Source organism: Schistocerca nitens, chromosome 8 (assembly GCF_023898315.1).
Source record: "Schistocerca nitens isolate TAMUIC-IGC-003100 chromosome 8, iqSchNite1.1, whole genome shotgun sequence".
NCBI lineage: Eukaryota > Metazoa > Arthropoda > Insecta > Orthoptera > Acrididae > Schistocerca > Schistocerca nitens.
In genome coordinates, this window is record NC_064621.1 from 76,160,962 (window position 1) to 76,181,799 (window position 20,838).

The 20,838-nt window shown below is 37.9% G+C and overlaps 1 protein-coding gene across 4 annotated transcripts in view; it reads left to right on the forward strand.

The window, feature by feature from the left end:
* Positions 1–1,432: 1,432 nt before the first annotated feature.
* The window catches only part of LOC126199290 (homeodomain-interacting protein kinase 2), a 236,852-nt gene continuing 217,446 nt past the window's right edge, over positions 1,433–20,838 (forward strand). For all 4 annotated transcript variants that reach the window (XM_049936110.1, XM_049936112.1, XM_049936113.1 and 1 more), the window contains exon 1: positions 1,433–1,715. The gene's annotated coding sequence lies outside the window, so the exon portion shown is untranslated. The remainder of the gene's footprint in view (positions 1,716–20,838) is intronic.

Consider the following 20,838-nt stretch of genomic DNA (forward strand, 5'->3'; position numbering starts at 1 on the left):
TTTGATTCATTTGTTTTATAACAACGAATTCGAATAGCGTATTTTTGGGGAGGGTTCTGCTAATCTTCATCTTAACTGGCCATGAATGAAGAAGATGGTATTTGCGTAATGTCCCTCCACATATCAGTTTAACCCCTAACACAATATCTCATTCGTTGTTACATTTCCCGCTACACAGAATGCACTGAACCAAATTTTAGAAACAGTTATAACTGTACTATAACAGTACCAATAGCCTTCCAGCAACACTAAATTACTTACTAGGTACACAGTACTCGCTGCGAAATAATTATTCTTTTCCATCACGGTGGTAAGCTACACGTAACCAGGAAAATTTGTGCTGTATGTTGAAGAGGATGACAGTTTTACATTCTTATTACAGCCTGAAGCGAGAAAACTTAAAACACAGTTCCATATGAAATTGGCAACACGTGCGCTATAGTATCTACGAGGCCAAATCTTGGCTCATATGAAGTAATAGTCCTGTTTCCACGAAGGACAGCATTTTTTTACAAATCATCGGCCGACAAATTTCAGTGAGCATCATAAATAACGGGGGGCAACATGTAGGAATCTGTGGCCCGTTCAATGTTTTCAGTAGAAAAGCGAAAAATCAAGTTTTTTTGTGAATGCATCGAGTAAAACAGCGCATTGTAAATTTGCATATAGTAGGCTACTGAGCAAAACAATTTCGCTGGTTAATCGCATATACTCTATATTTTTTCAGTGATCGGATGTGTGTTCGTTATTCTATAAGCAATAACGAAGAAACAAATTTCAAGTGAGTGACAAACAATTTCATCTTCGTCGCTCAAAATCTCGTACGTCATTTAATAAATCCAGCGAAATTCTACTGCACTGCATGACAAAATAATGAAAAAATCGTGATTCAGTGACTGCGTGTTGCAACATTTTCTGCATTGACGTCACCTGAGAGAAACTTAAAGAGACAATTATGAAATATCGTTCACATGATGCAGATACAAAATACGGAACGATCTACAAGACTAGCATGGAAATTACCGCGAATAACATTATCATATCAACGCAATGCTTCATGAGGTAAAATAACCAAAACTTACTTTGTTACAAATCATATTGATCACAAATACAATACTTATAAGTCTCGAACGGTGGGTAAAATTTGTTTATAATTGCCACGCAGTTAATGACAAATATTGGTGGAAGATGGCGCTGTGCGTGGTAGCAAGGGGTTCCGTCGGAAACGTGATCTGTTTTCCAGGTAGTTTAGTCTCTATGGTAAATACAAGAGATAAATTTGCAATAAATATATTTGTTTACTTTTTGTAGCTCATTTTTTTATTTATACTTGAGAGTTATAACTGATTACCAAAAATGTTATACCTGGATTTCGACGACCTCCTACGATACCTCAGTTACATCTCCGTTGCTCACGTATGTGTGTGGTGCTTGTGTTGGAGGTGTGTGGTGCAAAGGCATGAAGTGAAGCTCAAGAAAGTTTGGGTAAATGTCTTATTTACCCAATGAAAGGATATTTAGTGTTTCCAATGTGTACCTATGATTAATGTGCGTTATAGTGCATGGCTTCGGAGGTTAATGTAGTGTGATTGTGGAGGACAGTATCCCGAAACGCCGTCAGTAGACCCAAGATGGCTGAATTTTGAAGGACCCTTTGTTCCGGATGTTGTCAGTATGAAAGTTGAGTCCCTCGTGACGGAACGGGCGAGCGAGAGGTAAAAATATTTATTAAGAGTCAGTATATATCCATAATATCCATAGATTATAATGCTGTCGTAAAGCAGCGTATGTCATTGCGCTACAGCTGTTAGAAATGACACGAATGCCGCACGCAGTTATATACGTTGTTTATTTGTGAGTTTGTATGTATACATTGCACCTGTGAATGGATTAATAGTTCTATGAATAGTACGTGAAATAGTGCTACATAAATTGATCTGGCGACTAGAATGTGTTCGTAATGTACTTCGGTTGGATCTTGTTTAATAGTGAATTTTACACTCGGCTCATTGAGCCTTGGTCTGTCAGTTAATTTGTTTTATGAAATAGTCTCACCCTTAGCGTACACCATTACTTATGGAAAGTTTTCCGAATTTCGCAAAATACAAAGTCAAATTGGTCCCTAATTCTTATGTCACCCTTGACACTGGTTTTTCCCTCCCTCCCCCAACCTTCTATTGAACGTGTATAACGTTGTTAAAGTGAATAGTGGTCATTTGGAGATGTGGAATACTACTTGTCATATTTGTTGGCATAACAGCTAGACCAGTAATAAACTTCATAAATAGTTACAATATTTTCTCGTGTTCAGTTGTTTACATGAATTACAGCTGAATCTGTCATACTTTCACAAAGCAGAGGATAGTTTTAGTGGCTTGTTCCATGAGCCATAATCATGTTGAAGAATTACCTGTTTGACAAACTGCCTATTGGCTTCTGTCTCGGGTTCTTCGGCCGACGTTCATCTAATGAAGAACCCGAGACAGAAGCCAATAGGCAGTTTGTCAACAAGTGGCCACGAAAGCCTTAACAATTTTGAATTACCTGTTTGGCAGTTTAAGTTAAGGCTATCATCAATCGGAAGATTGGTTTGAACACCAATGTTTTCCTGTTGGAAGTGGTAGGCCTACACATATGCCATTCTTTGTCCTCGGAACTGATAATATAGTGCCACCGACAGTTTGATGTTGAGTCTGAACCATAATACAACGCAGCATTTTTCGTATTAACAAATCCCCAGCCATTCATATTAAGATTCAAGTGAATTGTCAGTGAGTAATATACTTCTTCTGTGGACAGAATGCATTTCCTTCTTACCATCATATAAATGCTGTTGTATCTTTATACTTCACTCCATTTCAGGCCAAAGATTCAGTAGCTGATTTTATTATTGTATTAGTGGATGTCATTCCTCTCTAACTGCACTGCATAGCCTGGAATAGATTTTGTGTGGTAAATGTTGAAGATGAAGAACATCTACACATGTCTACCACACTAACGAATGTTTATTGTTTTAGAAGATTGTGTGTGTGTGTGTGTGTGTGTGTGTGTGTGTGTGTGTGTGTGTGTGTGAGGGGGGGGGGGCGCTTTGTAAATACTGAAGTTGATGCGTATGCACCCCCAAAATACAAACACCTTGCAATTTGTGCATCCTAATAAGTTTTTGGCAGCAATTAGCACATTTTTCAAAAGTAACTACTAAATAGTAACTTATTTTTGTTTTTCGGATGTTGGCTTTATCCTGTATTATGATGATGTGGCTTATGACATGTGGGCAAATAGAAAGAGAACAGAACTTCGACAATATTTCGTTTGAACCTATATTATGTTTTGGAATGTACTGTAGTTTGACATACTGATCTGTAGCATATGCCAACGATTATCTTACAATGGAAGGCGACTCTGTCATTTAGAGTTGGCAAAGCGGTATTTAATGCTGCAGTAGTTAGAACCTACCAGTACTGAACATCGGCTTTGGACATGCGACATAGTGTGTTGTGGTATGTAGTGCCAAAGGTGCAGAAACAGTGCTGCAAGAGGATACCGACAATTTTCATTTTGCTTTTCTGTAATTTTTTCTGTATTGTATGTTGTGGTGAAAGTCCGGTTTCTAATGTAATCTGAAATATAATTTGTGATGTATCACTTTTGGTTGTGAGGTGGTGAAACCCACAAATGTGGTTCATGAGGATAACTGTAGATAATTCTTGTTGTTAACCTTGATGGGGTCACAACAGAGTGGTGGTAGTGACAGTTTCAGCATTTCTGAAATTGTCATTTTGAATTTCTCATTTTAAAATAGGAAACGGTTTTTAATATATTGCATGGTTCTCTCTTCTGAACAGAATGGAGTTTTCTTCAAGCACGTCTTAGGTATACGATTCTTTGATTTTCTGCCTCATAAGTATAGAAATAATTTGTTTTCCTGGTCACTGTATACAATGTCATATTCATTGCAAGTAATTGTCTCAGTTGTCAGTTTCAGACTGACATCAAGGTAGGTGTTTTTTGTGATTTTTCTTGTGATCTTACAGTACTCGTTTGAGTGGAAAAGTACTTTATGTTTTTGTTCCAGTCATTCTACAGCAAGTCGCATTCTTTATGAAAATTACTGTAATGACTATATTTATCCATATTCTTTTTATACTTATCACCAGATTTAGTTGTATTCTCAGAGATGACAAAGTTCTTTTGTGAAAAATACTGCATATTATGTTCAGTTTTTTAACGTTTCTGTTATTAATTCTGTTACCCTGTTATCAGCTGGAACTTGTCAGAAGTATGTGGAATTTGGGACACAGTAAAGGTTCATTTACTCCAAATGTCATGACCAGAATGATCCATATTGTATTTCAAATGTTGGTATTTTTACCAATTAACTGAATGTTGTATAGTTGACAGGGTGCTGTTAATACACACAATTACCATCATTCCTTAATGCTAAGATTACAACCCTGCAATTTGTACTGCAGAAGGTCCTTCATAAATATCACATTTTCTATTCAGTACAGGGTAGTGCAACATGACCTGTTGTTGATCCATCTTATGTCAGTACACCCATTAAATGGTCATTGCCATCTGTGAAGTTACGTTCCTTTGATGTGTAATGTGAATGTATCCTACTTTTGATTCCATATTTAACTGTGGGTCCATCCACCACTTCCAATAAAATTGTTATGAGGAAAGCCCTATTGTGTTCACACTGCCCTTGAGCTCAATCACTGTTGCACTTTGCTGTGTATATCTTTTAATTAAGACAGCTTGCCAAGTGCTCAAAGAATTTCACAGTTGTCATCTTCAATTCTTCTTCTGCAAGACTTAAGAGTACAAAATATTTGGGCAAGTCATTTTGTTTTCTTCTGTAATATAATAAAGCTATAGATAGTTGTAAGCAGCTAAACTTCACAGAATATTGGAATTGGGCCCACTTAGCTACAAGGAGAATTATCTATATTGCTAAACAGTCAACCTGGTTCATGTTGAACAATTCCAGGTAAAGGTTGCCTTGCTTAACATTTTCCAGAGGCAGCAAAAATTTGATTGTTAGTGTCTTGTATAATTATATTTGAGGCCTAACAATTTAAAATACTGTCACAATACACTCATTAAGAGATATAATCTAATATTAAAGGTGTCGTGTGACTATGGTCTCCCGTCGGGTAGACCGCCATGTGCAAATCTTTCGATTTGACGCCACTTTGACGAATTGCGCGTTGATGGGGATGAAATGATGATGATTAGGACAACACAACACAACACCCAGTCCCTGAGAGGAGAAAATCTCCGACCCAGCCAGGAATTGAACCCGGGCCCTTAGGATTGACAGTCCGTCGCGCTGACCATTCAGCTACCGGGGGCGGACATATTAAAGGTTGGGCACAATAAGACAAATATTAGTTGCAGTTAAAAACTATGTGTATATCCCAAGGAAGCAAATTACCCATATTATACTCATTTAGTATGTGAGAATGAGCAAACCTAATGACTTCCAATAAACTTTAAAAATAATTCCAAACATTTTCTAAACCTTTCATTGCTTACACGCTTAGCATCAAATGTTTAACGCGTTAACTATTTATTTATTAATCCAGAGTGTGACATTGTATTGTGTACAGCAGTTTGATTCTCTGAAAAGATTGGACATTTCGTGGTATAAATTAAATTCGAAGATGGTGTAGAGCACATTCTTATATTGAAGACACATTATATATGTTTCGTGCAACCTGTTGTTGTTGTGGTCTTCAGTCCAGAGACTGGTGTGATGCAGCTGATGCAGCTCTCCATGCTACTCTATCCTGTGCATGGTTCTTCATTTCCCAGTACCTACTGCAACCTATATCCTTCTGAATCTGTTTAATGGATTCATTTCTTGCTCTCCCTCTGTGATTTTTACCCTCCACGCTGCCCTCCAATACTAAATTGGTGATCCCTTGATGCCTCAGAATGTGCCCTACCAACCAATCCCTTCATCTAGTCAAGTTGTGCCACAAATTTCTCTTCTCTCCAATTCTATTCGGTACCTCCTCATTAGTTACTGATCTACCCATTTAATCTTCAGCATTCTTCTGTAGCACCACATTTTGAAAGCTTCTATTCTCTTCTTGTCTAAACTATTTATTGTCCATGTTTCACCTCCATACATGGCTACACTTCAAAAAAATACTTTCAGAAACGACTTCCAGACTCTTAAATCTATACTCGATGTTAACAAATTTCTCTTCTTCAGAAACGCTTTCCTTGCCATTGCCAGTCGACATTTTATATCCCCTCTACTTCGTCCATCATCAATTATTTTGCTCCCCAAATAGCAAAACTCCTTTACTACTTTAAGCATCTCATCTCCTAATCTAATTCCCACAGCATCACCCGATTTAATTTGACTGAATTCCATTATCTTCGTTTTGCTTTTGTTGATGTTCATCTTATATCCTCCTTTCAAGATACTGGCCATTCCGTTCAGTTGCTCTTCCAGGTCCTTTGGTGTCCCTTACAGAATTACAATGTCATCGGCAAACCTCAAAGTTATTATTTCTTCTCCGTGGATTTTAATTCCTACTCCGAATTTTTCTTGTTTCATTTACTGCTTGCTCAATATACAGATCGAATAACATCGGGGAGAGGCTACAACCCTGTCTCACTCCCTTCCCAACCACTGCTTCCCTTTCATGTCCCTCGACTCTTATAACTGCCATCTGGTTTCTGTACAAATTATAAATAGCCTTTCGCTCCCTGTATTTTACCCCTGCCACCTGTAGAATTTGATTGAGAGTATTCCAGTCAATATTGTCAAAAGCTTTCTCTAAGTCTACAAATGCTGGAAATGTAGGTTTGCCTTTCCTTAATCTATTTTCTAAGATAAGTCATAGGGTCTGTATTGCCTCACGTGTTACAGCATTTTGCAGTATCTATCTTATCCCTAGTGATATGAACCTCTACATCCTTACATTTGTCCTCGAGTCATCCCTGCTTAGCCATTTTGCACTTCCTGTCGATCTAATTTTTGAGACGTTTGTATTCCTTTTTGCCTGCTTCACTTGCTGCGTTTTTGTGTTTTCTCCTTTCATCAATTAAATTCAGTATCTCTTCTGTTACCCAAGGATTTCTACTAGCCCTCATCTTTTTACCTACTTGATCCTGTGCTGCCTTCACTATTTCGTCTCTCAAAGTTACCCATTCTTCTTCTACTGTATTTCTTTCCCCCATTCTTGTCAGTGGTTCCCTAATGCTCGTCTTGAAGCTCTCTACAACCTCTGGTTCTTTCAGTTTATCTAAGTCCCATCTCTTCAAATTCCCACCTTTTTGCAGTTTCTTCAGTTTTAATCTACAGTTCATAACCAATAGATTGTGGTCAGAGTCCACATCTGCCCCTGGAAATGTATTACAATTAAAAACCTGGTTCCTGAATCTTTGTCTTACCATTATATAATCTATCAGATACCTTCTAGTATCTCCAGGCTTCTTCCATGTATACAACGTTCTTTCATGATTCTTGAACCAAGTGTTAGCTATGGTTAAGTTATGCTCTGTGCAAAATTCTACCAGGTGGGTTCCTCTTTCAAATCTTCCCCCCAATCCATATTCACCTACTACGTTTCCTTCTCTCAGTTTACCTACTATCGAATTTCAGTCACCCATGACTATTAAATTTTTGTCTCCCTTCACTACCTGAATAATTTCCTTTATCTCATCATACATTTGATCAATCTCTTTGTCATCTGCAGAGCTAGTAGGCATATAGTCTTGTACTACTGTGTTAGGCGTGGGCTTCATGTCTATCTTGGCCACAATAATGAGTTCACTATGCTGTTTGTAGTAGCTTACCCGCATTCCTATTTTCCTATTCATTATTGAACCTACTCCTGCATTACCCCCATTTGATTTTGAATTTATAACCTTGTATTCACCTGACCAGAAGTCTTGTTCCTCCTGCCACTGAACTTCACTAACCTATCCATTTCCCTTTTTAAATTTACACTCTGATCCGTAGAACGCCAGTTTTCTTTCTACCGATAACAACGTACTCCAGAGTAGTTCCCATCCGGAAATCCGAATGGGGGAATATTTTACCCAAGTGGACGCCATCATCATTTAACCCAGAATTTGTATTTATATGTATGGTTTACCACAAGATACTGTTATGAGTTACTGTTGCAACTTCACACAGTACACTGACTGACAGGTTTGTTACCAAAAGTGGAGTACTCCTGAGCATAAGTTTCTGCATTTAACTGTTTTTTTCCAAATTGATTTTATCAACATACACTTCTCCTTCTATTTGATGGATGTTAATGAAGTTGTAGTTCACACCACAGAGTTCTGTGGTGTTGTATAGATTTTAATTGACAGTCTTTGTACAGTCATGGGCATGACAAGTGTTTACACACATTTATAGCCATAGCAGATCCTGTGTTATGGTTACCATTATAATATTGAAGTGTATTATGATTTGCTGTTGGTAAGAACTAGTTATTTTACAGTACGACAGAGGTTATACGTGTGTCCACAAGATTACTGTTGGATGCAATCATGTTAACTATCTGTGTCTGTCGTCTTAATTGGCTGCTACCATGTTGTTGTTGTTGTTGTTGTTGTTGTGGTCTTCAGTCCTGAGACTGGTTTGATGCAGCTCTCCATGCTACTATATCCTGTGCAAGCTTCTTCATCTCCCAGTACTTACTGCAACCTACATCCTTCTGAATCTGCTTAGTGTATTCATCTCTTGGTCTCCCTCTACGATTTTTACCCTCCACGCTGCCCTCCAATGCTAAATTTGTGATTCCTTGATGCCTCAAAACATGTCCTACCAACCGATCCCTTCTTCTAGTCAAGTTGTGCCACAAACTTCTCTTCTCCCCAATCCTATTCAATACCTCCTCATTAGTTACTTGATCTACCGACCTTATCTTCAGCATTCTTCTGTAGCACCACATTTCGAAAGCTTCTATTCTCTTCTTGTCCAAACTAGTTATCGTCCATGTTTCACTTCCATACATGGCTACACTCCATACAAATACTTTCAGAAACGACTTCCTGACACTTAAATCTATACTCGATGTTAACAAATTTCTCTTCTTCAGAAACGCTTTCCTTGCCATTGCCCGTCTACATTTTATATCCTCTCTACTTCGACCATCATCAGTTATTTTACTCCCTAAATAGCAAAACTCCTTTACTACTTTAAGTGTCTCACTTCCTAATCTAATACGCTCAGCATCTCCCGACTTAATTCGACTACATTCCATTATCCTCGTTTTGCTTTTGTTGATGTTCATCTTATATCCTCCTTTCAAGACACTGTCCATTCCAATCAACAGCTCTTCCAAGTCCTTTGCTGTCTCTGATAGAATTACAATGTCATTGGCGAACCTCAAAGTTTTTACTTCTTCTCCATGAATTTTAATACCTATTCCGAATTTTTCTTTTGTTTCCTTTACTGCCACCATTGTGTCATTAATTTTTAACCACTTTCTGGAATGTATATCACACTGTCAGTTTGATCCAGAGTGTGGTGCTAGTTCCACGTTAGGTGCTCTCTCCCCCCTCCCACTCCTCTCTCTCTCTCTCTCTCTCTCTCTCTCTCTCTCTCTCTCTCTAACCCTCCAGCAGTAGAAGCACTACTACCAGTTCTTATAAACCAACCATTACCTTGAGTAACAGTATCATTATTACTAATACTAAAATTAAAATTACAACCTACAAATACGTGAGAAACAACAAGAATAGAGGCATCTCCTTTCAGTTTATTCATTGCAGCACCTGCTCCAGTGCCACTCTCCTCTTCAGTGTTCAAAATGCTCTTGAATTCAGTGCTGCATGTCCCATCACTTGGTACTCTTTGCCACTGCGCATCGCCTTACCAATCGCCTACTTATGTGCTTACTGCTGTAATGTTGCTCACAAAACATCCAAATGACTTAAGACTCACTGTTACCCACATTGGTGAGTACATGCCACATGAGTCACACGTTTCTGCTTAGTACCACAAGGAATAAAGATTTCTTAATGAATCTCAAAGAACCCTTGACTTTTGGGTGTGAATATGGTGTTTGGCTGACTTACTTGGCAACTGATGGATGTACATATCTCAGTAATTGATTGATTGTAGCAGTATGGGTAACATACAACAAAATAGGTTTTTGTTGTTGTTAGCATCTGCCATGTGACACCCATTGCTGAATGAAGGTCTTCTCAGGGCTTTTCCATGCATTCATTAATGTTCCCTCCATGTGTTTACTGGCAGCTACTTATCTTCTATTAGGTTGTTGAGTCGTATTTGCTAACTTATTGGAGTCCAGTAAAGAACTATTCACCTAGCTACCTGTATCGCCAACCTCCATTTATTTTTCATTACAGTGATGATAAGGCCATCAACTCCAGCATGTTTCTAAGTTCATTTTGTTTGTTTTCCTCTCTCAGTAATCAAATGGGTTCAAATGGCTCCGAGCACTATGGTACTTAACATCTGAGGTCATCAGTCCCCTAGAACTTAGAACTACTTAAACCTAACTAACCTAAGGACATCACACACATCCATGCCCGAGGCAGGATTCGAACCTGCGACCGTAGCGGTTGCGCTCTCAGTAATCCCCAAATGCTCATCTCTGCATTGCTCTCTGCACAACCACTAGTTTTTGAATGGTTTGCACATTAAAAAATCAATATCTCAATGCTTTATGTCAGAAGTTGTAACAGACGCTGATTGTAAACTTGGTTTCAAGCACAGTGGAAGCTTGGCTCAGAAAACCCTATTTAGTCTAGAATTTATTTTCCGTTTCTGTCTATTTTTCTGCCCATTCAGTTGTGTCTGATCACCCTAGGCACAAAATTCATAAGCCACGTCTAAACTACACTGTCAGTTTGTTTAACCCTAGATTACTAAACCTTTGTAAAATTTGCAATTGCAGTTTGTACCGATTTGCAGTTCCTGTCAATTTGGTATTGTCAGTGTAGGGTGTAAAGCAGGACATTTTGTACTTGGGTGACATGCCATTGGAGACATTACAATTGTAATTAACTCATGCATAAACTATAAATTATGACAACCTTTGAATAAAATGTGGATTAGTAAAATTTACTGTGGCTTAGCAACACTGTAACATTTCAGCCCCTTTAGTTTTGTGTGTTTGTCATATGCTTTCTTCTTTTCTGCTTTCAAACTTCCTCTCTATGTTATTCCATTCATGATTGTTTAACTGCTGCGGAGATGGTGTGCCATGCTTAAAAAAAAGTTGTTCAAATAAGTTTCTTTAACAATATTCTTTTTTCATTTTTCCCAGTTTAAGAATATTAAAAGTCGCATACGAAAGCTGAAAATAGTTCTGGTGCTGTAGTACCCATTACTTGACATATCTATCTACATTGGATTTTTTTTCACTCTTAATGAAACCAATAGAAGATACAGCGTTCAGTTGTAGATATATGTTTTTCTTGAGTATCGTAATGTAGGTGGGATGGTGGATGCCTTTCCGTGGGGCTGTTAATACAGTTTTTATTGCAATCTATCCAAGGCTGTTTCAGAATCTATGAATATCAGACAACGTGATAATTCATACTCATTCCTCTGTTCTGTAATTTTTTTTGCGATTTGTAAATGCTCTGTTGGGCTGTTTCCACTTCTAAAGTATGCGTGTTCCTCTGCTTAATTAAAGTTCTGTTTTGTGGGTTGCTGTAATTTTGGTGAATCACACACACGTTCCAAAGAAAAGACTGACTGGTGTATGTATTTTTTATGGTTCCAGTTTTGAGAATATACCTCCATCTACAGACAACAGTGTGACTCGGTTAGATCTTGATACTGAAAATCAGTTGTGACCTATGATGTAATGATGTTATGGGATGTAATGTTATGTGTGCACCAACATAATGAGAAGAAAACACTGACAATTTTTGTTTAGCGTCTGTTTTTTTTAGATTGTGGTGACACATATCTGTAGTGTAACCCAAGGTCAAGGTTAGGTTAGGTTGAAAGGTGTGATGTGAGTTCGCAAAGCAATACCAAAGGCTTCAGTTGATGCAACTATTTCACAAATTCCATTTGTGTTACTTTGCTGCTAGTATTGACCGTTTCTGTTACATTACCATCAGCTCCTCATACCTGGAATGGCTTCGTACATGTCATTGGGCATTACTGCCAGAATGTCATTATATACATTGTTGGTTGTGTCTGTGTCTGATTCATATTTTAAACTAGAGAAGCATTTAAAGAAGTATTGGAATACTTCATAATTTTTTGTCACTGAGCTGCCTGCCATCTTAACTGAGGAAATGTGTTGGCACAACGGAAGTTTGTTTCATTTCCTTCATACCCTTATTCCTGTGTTTCTTTTATAAAATTTTCATTGTATTTTCTCAAAGTCTTTTTGATGAAATTTTTAATAGTTCTGTTTAATTAAGCAGGAATGTTGGTAAGAGTTTGTTAGCTTTGAGCATGATAATAGGAAACGTGTGACAAACACTGTAAATGGTATGGCGACAATAATGAGATGCTATTTTTTTTTCATTTTTTCAAATGGGCTAAGCTATAGATCAGTCTGTTACAACCAGGTATTTGTATCTTAGTATCATTCATTACTTTTCCAACTCCAACCAAACTGCCACCTTCAAACTTAACATATACCTTGAGCAAAGTTACAGATCAGTCTTGTAACCACAACCAAGTTTTTTCATGTCACATTTGCTTTTTTCCCCACCCTTATTGGCTTTGCCAACTACCAAGAAAAGTATGAATATGTTCACCAAAAGGTGGTGCGACAGCAGTCATTAACATTACGTCACTGGCCAAAGCTGACAACTCACATTGAACATTCGTCTTGACCCCATGTTGCTGGTATTGTTATTGTGAAGTTATCTACTTCTCTTTAACAGCTGTATTGTTCCATTTGAAATAGTCTTTACTTTTGCTTTTTCATACCTGTAGGTGTTTTACTGCTTGCCTAAGTTCCTTTCATATATAATTTCACCTTTGTCTATGTGTGTACCCTCTACATTCTGTAAGACTTCCAGCACTGTCTTCTTATTCTTTATTAAATTATCATAATCTGCACTTGGCTGATGAGTATACTTATTTCTAGTTTCATCTGTTGTTGCCTCTTTATCTTGTGGCTATATGGTCACTATGAATTCAAACGTGGTTTAAGACTGTTACGTCTTGTACTTGTGAACCTTGCAAGAAAATGTCATTGTGGAAATATCCCCCAAGCTGTGATTAAGCCATGTCTCTGCAGTATCCTTCCGTCCAGGATTGCTGGTTTTGCAAGGTTCACAAGAGGGCTTCTGTGAAGTTCGGAAGGCAGGAGCGAGATACTGGTGGTAGTAACGCTGTGAGGACTGATTGTGAGTCGTGCTTGTGTAGTTCAGTCGGTAGAGCACTTACCTGCAAAAGGCAAAGGTCCCAAGTTCGAGTCTCAGTCCGGCACACAGTTTTAATCTGCCAGGAAGTTTCACATCAGCGAATGCTCCACTGAAAAGTGAAAATATCATTCTGGAATCACTTGATATAGTTTGGGACAGGAAAATTTCCTTTAATGGGTTAAATGAAAAATAGTGCAAAGTCTGTGATTTTTAGTGTTACAACGCGAAATTGATGGCTTTTACGAATTTTGAAATTGGCATTTTCTATTGTGTATCTTAAGGTGGCTGTTTATTAATATTGGTAACTTACGGTTATTGACTGCTGAAATTGGATTTTTACTCCTGTTTTCTCAACACTAAGATTTGTGCATAATCATAAAGTGACAGGAGGTTTCTCGCGTAAAGAACCATTGGTCTAGATGTGACCTGAAACGAAAATACCCTATGTCTGACGAAATCCAGTCCAGGAACAACAAATTCCATTCCAGTAATAGTTCGACATGTCATTTCTCCACAATTTTATAAAAACTATCATACATAAAGCTACACCTTTGTGAGGTTTTTAATGAAATGCTTCATTTAAACTATGTATTTGAAGACACTAGTATAACTATGAAAAACACTGTAAACCTCAATCAAAATAACAAAGTTGGGGCGGGAGAGCGATGTGGCCGGTTCACATCTGTCTGCGCACACAATATGGCTGCGGCAGTAGCAGCTGGGTGTTTTCGTGTTGGGTACATTCACACGCTGACCGTTAATGTGCAGTACTGAATTAGCAGGCTGGTAATAGTCGTATTACTTGTCTGCACACTTTTTTTTCACAGCTAGATTAGGACATCATGATGCGTAAAAACACACACACACACACACACACACACACACACAGGAACAATGCGAGGAATGAAAATGAGTAAAGTTCTCTAATGAGCGGCCGCAAACATAGTCTGCAACTGACAGGAGCAGTTAGCATTTGAGGTAGCAGAGCGGTATGGTAACAGTGATAGGTTAGAAATCATAACCAAGCTAATTTCCTGATTGGTTGATTGGCTGTTGCTTTGGTAGGTGGTCTGTAAACAACTAGCTGTCAGTTGCTTTGTAATGTTGATCGAGGCATAATTGCTTTTAATGTAACCAAGGTTCACAGTCTGTGCATCAGATTACACAGTCACCAAAAATTTCATTCACAAGACATTATTATTAATGTTGAATAAATATTGAAATAAACATGTTCAGTTTTACCACCAAAAACACATTTGCTTGACGTCAGTATTCTAGTGCTTTTATTGGCTGATAGCAGCAAACTGAGCGGGCGCCATGTTGATTTACATGTTGCTGAAACTAATGTGCCATACTTGGTGACGTTTATACTTGCGTACCACAAAAATATGCAGTTTAACTGTTGCAGCACATTAAAGATATACCCAGACTGTGAAGTTTTTAGTAAAATTTGTTGCACAGAAATATCGAAAAATGTGACGCCACCGGCTACAACTGTTACCTGTCTGTGAAGCGAATATTATTTCATTATTGCGAGAAAATGTTTTCGCTATTAAACCAGCAAACATTTGAGAAATATGAAATTACGAATACTGTGTATGAAGAACACGGATTCCTTACTGTGCTGTCAGACAGCAGCAAGCAGTCTGTGGTGAATTCAGTGTAGATTTTTTAAAGGATTCTGACAGGGAAAGTGATCTGTAAAACACTTGCATGCTACAATTTAATCTCAATAATTAACTTTGCAATACGGGTGGATAAAAACAGTAGGACCCTAATTGATAATGTTTTCTTAGATGAAGTTCAGAGCAAGAAAATGTGTGTTTGTCCAGTCATAAACACCTCTTCTGATCATATTGCACAGTAAGTTATGCTAAATAACATGAGCTTTACAATATGGATATTTCTGCAATCAGTTAGTTTAATTAATGACTCGAGGACATATGTTTTTAAGAATAGTTTACAAGAGATGAATGGGGACGAAATTTGTAATCAATAAAATGCTAACATAAGATTTAATTTAGGGAATAAAGTATTTTGTGAAATGAAAAGGCAAATGTATGTGTTGCCAAGAGCAAGTAGGGGATAATTTTCAAGAATCAGTGCACATCAAAGTTGCAGACCGATTTCAATATGTATTGAACGGTCGAATCTTGAGTTGTTGACTTGAGATCCGACTAACGACAAACATATTGTAAACTGAGAGACATTACTTGGTATTGAACATTACGACGCACATTGAGAACCAGTCACTATAAGGTGTAACAGTATTATTTAATTAATGGAAACAAAATGGGAAAGCTACAATTCACATTTCCTACAAATGTGTCATGATATACAAGCATGTAGTTGTGCAGGAACCTAAGAGGACAGAATGAATTTCTGCAACTGAAACAATCAGTAATTATATTTATAATGTTGTTTGTCAGAAATATGTGTCACGATGTCTAATAAACTCCTAAGCATGCTGCCGTCCCAGTCTGTCTGTAACTTCCCAGTTCAGTTGCCATTAAAGAAACAAAACTATTACACTCGTTTAGTGACTGGTTCCCCGACGTACTTCATGGTGTTCAGTAACAGACCTCGAAGCGTATTGCGTATTTGTCTACGACAAATAAAATTGAGCTTGTATTTATGCAACTTGCAAATCCTGGATCTCAGCTACAACTATTGAGACTTAGACTGAGCAGATCTCTGTCAACGTACAGAGGGCTGCCAGTGACCCATAATTGCATGCAGGAAAGGATAATTGTGTTTGACGTATCTCTTGCATGGGGTAACTGAATTTGCAGTGCCAAAGTGCATGCAATTTCTCACATCACGACAAGGAAGCAATCCATACTCCCAACAAAATTCCAAACATTTCATTGTATCGCTCAGACATGGAATCAACTCCTTCCATGTAAGACAGTCTGATACATTCATCACACTCTGAGCCTAACCAGATACATATACCTTCATCACATGACATTTTGCTGCTCTCAGCCAATGTTCCGCTGTCAAAAATAAAACAACATCCATATTTCCCGCTTCGAGACATTGAACGTTTGATATATATCGTCCTCAGAGGGTCTTCAAATTTGTTGTGCACCGATTCATGGAAATTAGCCAAGTGGTTACTCTGCAGTAGCTGCAAACTACAAAAACTACTCAAAGTTACTGAGAAATGTTAGTTATTAAGAAATCAGGGAAAAGTCGCATAAAGTCAGGACTCAGTATTTCAGACAACTGTATGTATGGAGTGTAGTGAAACGAGAGATAGAATAACCAACAACAGAATAGGATAGCTTCACTATTGACTGAATGGACGGGCTATAAATGATGAGTCATAAGTGGCAAATATATTTTACAATCACTTCTTAAGTATAGTAGAAAGTATCAGGAAAAACAGTTATAGAGAAAAATCATGGCAGTATGTTGGAAAAGTAACTCTCATAAAATTCAGTCATTTGAATGTCCCATGAATTTTTCCTTCTGAGGTTAAGAAAATTATACATTCTCTCAAAAGTAAAAGCTCATCTTGTTTTGATGGTGTTTCCAATAGAGTAAAAGATCTGTTCGTTTATAATAAGCCCGCTCTTATCTGAAATATGTAATGCATAACTGACTGAGGCCAATTTGAAATATGCCATTGTTAAACTTCTCATTAAGAAAAGTGATAAGAGAGATGTCAATAACTACCCACCCATTTAACTGCTCACTGCTGGCATCATTTCCCAAAATATTTGATAAGTTGATGTATTCTAGAATAGTATATCACCTTAGCGACAGTAATATCCACAGCACATCACTGTTTGGGTTCCTGAAGAGTTGCTCTTCTGAGAACGCCTTTCACATGTCCACTCAACAAATTTTACAAGCATCAAATAATAAATTAGCACCATTTTGTGTTTTATGCAACCTATCTAAGCCATTTGACTATGTGAATCATATGTTCTCCTGGATAAATTGAAGTTTTTTGGCATTGATGGTAAGCCAACCAGTGGATAATGCCAATTTGGTGATTCTGACTGGGGAGAAATCACGTGTTGGGTTCCAAATTTAAAAGACTGTGTTTGCAAATGATGAACTGTTGCCTAAAACACTGAAAAATGTTGTCCACTTTATTAAATTGTGTGTGTGGAGGGGGGAGGGGGGGGGACAATCTTTCACACTAGTCAATATGTTGTATTAAACGGGAATATCTGAGACAAACTTCATCAGCTTTCGTTTTCAAATGAAATACTACATACAATAAATTATGAGAAGGTTTTAAATTTATGAATTACAGTTCATGAACCTGCTATTAAGATATTTGTCACTGTTGCTATAGTTGGAGTCACGAATGATAGACATTCTGCATGCCTATGTCGCATTCTCCGACAGCCAGTGAGCATCTAGTAGTGGTTGGAGCACTCTGATCTGAATGTCATACCCAATGTGGACATTAAATGTGGTTGTGGCAAGTTGTTTAGTGAAGTTTTATTCTATTTGTTGCGAGTTGTCATGGCTGATGATGATGGTAAGTGATAAATTCTACACAAGCAAGTGACAGACATAATTTGCAAGATGCATGATTAACGTTGAGTGCAAAGCACGTGTATGCGCATACTGCATATGCTGCTTGTAACTGGCGACAATGCAATCCCCATCCATTTCTCGATCTGTGTGAACCGCCATTGTTCGTGTATCCGACTATAATGCTGTGAAGCTCTTCCATCAGTTTTACAGTTGTCCTCCAAATAGTGCTGAGTTGAAAACGATACCCTTGCTCATGCAGTTACATTGAAATTACAAGTAGCTTTGAGCTGATCTCTCCATTTTGGACGGAGAAAAAAACAGTTGGTGCAAAGATTGCCCATAAATTCTACCAGGCACTATGAAAGGAAGGTAGCATCTTCCATTTGATTAGAGGCCATTTTCTCTCTTCCTGATAGAAATCATAAGGTTTTCATGTGTCTGTGTGTGTCTTTTTTTTCTGATCCCGAATAACTTCTTTGTAAATCTCTATATCCTACCAAAACATCTTCACTGAATTAAAAGGTCATCTGTGGTGGAGGATCATGATTTCATTGGGAACAAGAAATGCATCAAGTGCTATAGAACCAGGTGGACGACGATGATGATGATGTTGTTGTTAACACCCTATAAACGGAGGCTCTTCTATAACATTTCGTTTGAACAGGCTGTGGAGTCTTGAAACTACACTATTTTTGTTCCACATATTGACTGCAGTGGTGACCAAAATAATAATTTTAACACTCCTCCATGTGCTGTGTGCATCCAAGAGGACCTACAGTCTGACACAGATATCCTAAGGTTATCCACTTTCACAAGCCAGAATTCTGATATGCAGAGTTCTTGCAGAATTTCTTAGATAGGCCATCTGATAATCTGTTGACAGTTCTTTTCCCATCAAGATGCAAGCAGAACTTTTCTTCCAGTAAGTTCTTAGATCCAGTTCTTGACTTCTTCTGCAGTCTGCCAAATCCTTTATTGTGATGGTGTAGGTAGCTTTTTGGGGCTGTACGACAAACTCGAAAGAGTGAGCTGACTGCATAAAGAAAATATCACAAGAATTACTGATGCTCTGGCAAATGTTGAGCTTCCCTTTTCTTTGTACACAGAAATTTTTTGCAAATGTTGACAAACTCATAAAAGTGTTTGAAAAATATAGAAAGCAGAGGAATGTAGTGTTTGAAAAAAACCTTACTCACATTTTCAGTATTAATAAACCGAGTGAAAGCTGGGTTTGCAGTGACGAACAACAACTTTACTGTGGTAAACTGTTCTGTTCAACAAAATCTGCAGCTAAGTTGGTGTCAAAAATATCCCTGTCAACAAGAAAAGCATCAAAAGTTCTTCAGAACTGGGCTGTAAACAGAATAGATGTAAGTACATTCAGTGCATTCAGAAACGGAAGTCTTGATCAGTATCAAAGTTGTAGAGGCATGTATGTCATTGAGGGTCGCTTCAAATTTGTTTCCTCTGGAGTCTTATCATTTACGTGTCTGCTTTGCAGTCTTTAATTGAAATTACACAGTAGCCCCATCTCTCTCCTAGCATTGTGCGAAAATTCTGTGGATGTGTCCATGCATATCATTGACCAGTCATATTCTTTTCACCAGGCGACTTATTTTAAAGCTTTCCTAACTGTTGTGTATCACCGTCATTTCCCACGGTAAAAATCACGCATGCTTACTGTGAAAGTTTTTCTTGGGCAGTGTTGCTCCATTATGACAAGCTATTTTTTCCCAAAGCCTATAAATGTACTGCATCTGGCATTATCTGCATTCTTGATTCAGCTCTTTCTTTTTGAGAGGCTGTTGTTACAGTGTAAACTCCTGCATGCCTCTAGCTGGCCTAACATGGGCTCCACACATAACCCTCTTTTTCTGCTTACAGTGACAATGGGAGTGCCCCCCCCCTTCCCCCCTCAGATTCTTGACTTTCTCGGTTTCTCTGTCTGTGGCTTTCATCATCCGGTTGCAGACAGAAGATTTCAAGTGGCTGTGGCCCTTTGTGTCTGAAGGTAGCAGGCAGCTCATCTATCTTGGGGAAGGGCCTGCTGGTGGCACCTACCTCTCTTTGCGTGTGCACCACGCATATCCTATGAGACCTTTGGTAACCCATTTGGCAGAAACATTACAATATCATAATGTTTCAGTGTTCGGAAAGGTTAAAGCAATGACACACTTCTTACCCAACATTATTGTATTTTTAGTATAGCGAGTTAAAATGGATTGGACCTAGATTATCATATGTAACTGCTCTTGTACCAGAACAAAACTCTAGCCCATTCCTCAAAAATTTTCAGTGGCGAAAGTGCATGAATTGGGTTTGAAATGGTTATTATTCATCCTCCCCCTTAGATTTGGCCCACTATAACATACTTCTGTTTCATATTAAAATGGATTGGGCAGAAAAAAGTTCCATCAAATGAAATAGTTGCATATACATCATTCTATGTCAAGGTGGTCGTCTACCTCTAAATGTTGTTTCCAGTAGAAACACTTTTTCTCTGTGTTACAGTACTCAAAGCAGTCATGAATATGTGGAAATTTAGTATTTGAAAATAAAAATGTGCGTGGTAGCACAACAAAACTTTGTTAACTGATTTGTAAATTTATTCCTCGGTAGGCTATCTATTTTGCCAAACTTAGTATACTGAATCTACATTGTATGCTGAAGATCAATTCCAGAGGGGCTTTTACACATCTTTTAAGTTGTCTGGGTGGTTAGTCACATAATACATTCAGTAAGTTTGTTTATTGTGTATTGTTATTGATTAGTAAAGTATTTGTCACACCCATAAAATTTTAATATATTCAGTTATATAAGACTAAACTATTAATGACAGAAAGTTTAAAATTCATGGAAGTGTGGTTTTTGCTAAGATATTTTTCAGATAATCAGAAGTTGAGAAAAGTGCACACTGGTATAAAAAACTGTTCGCTCCCTACACCGCTGCTGCTTGAATTGATAACTCTGATAAGCCAGCGAGGAGTT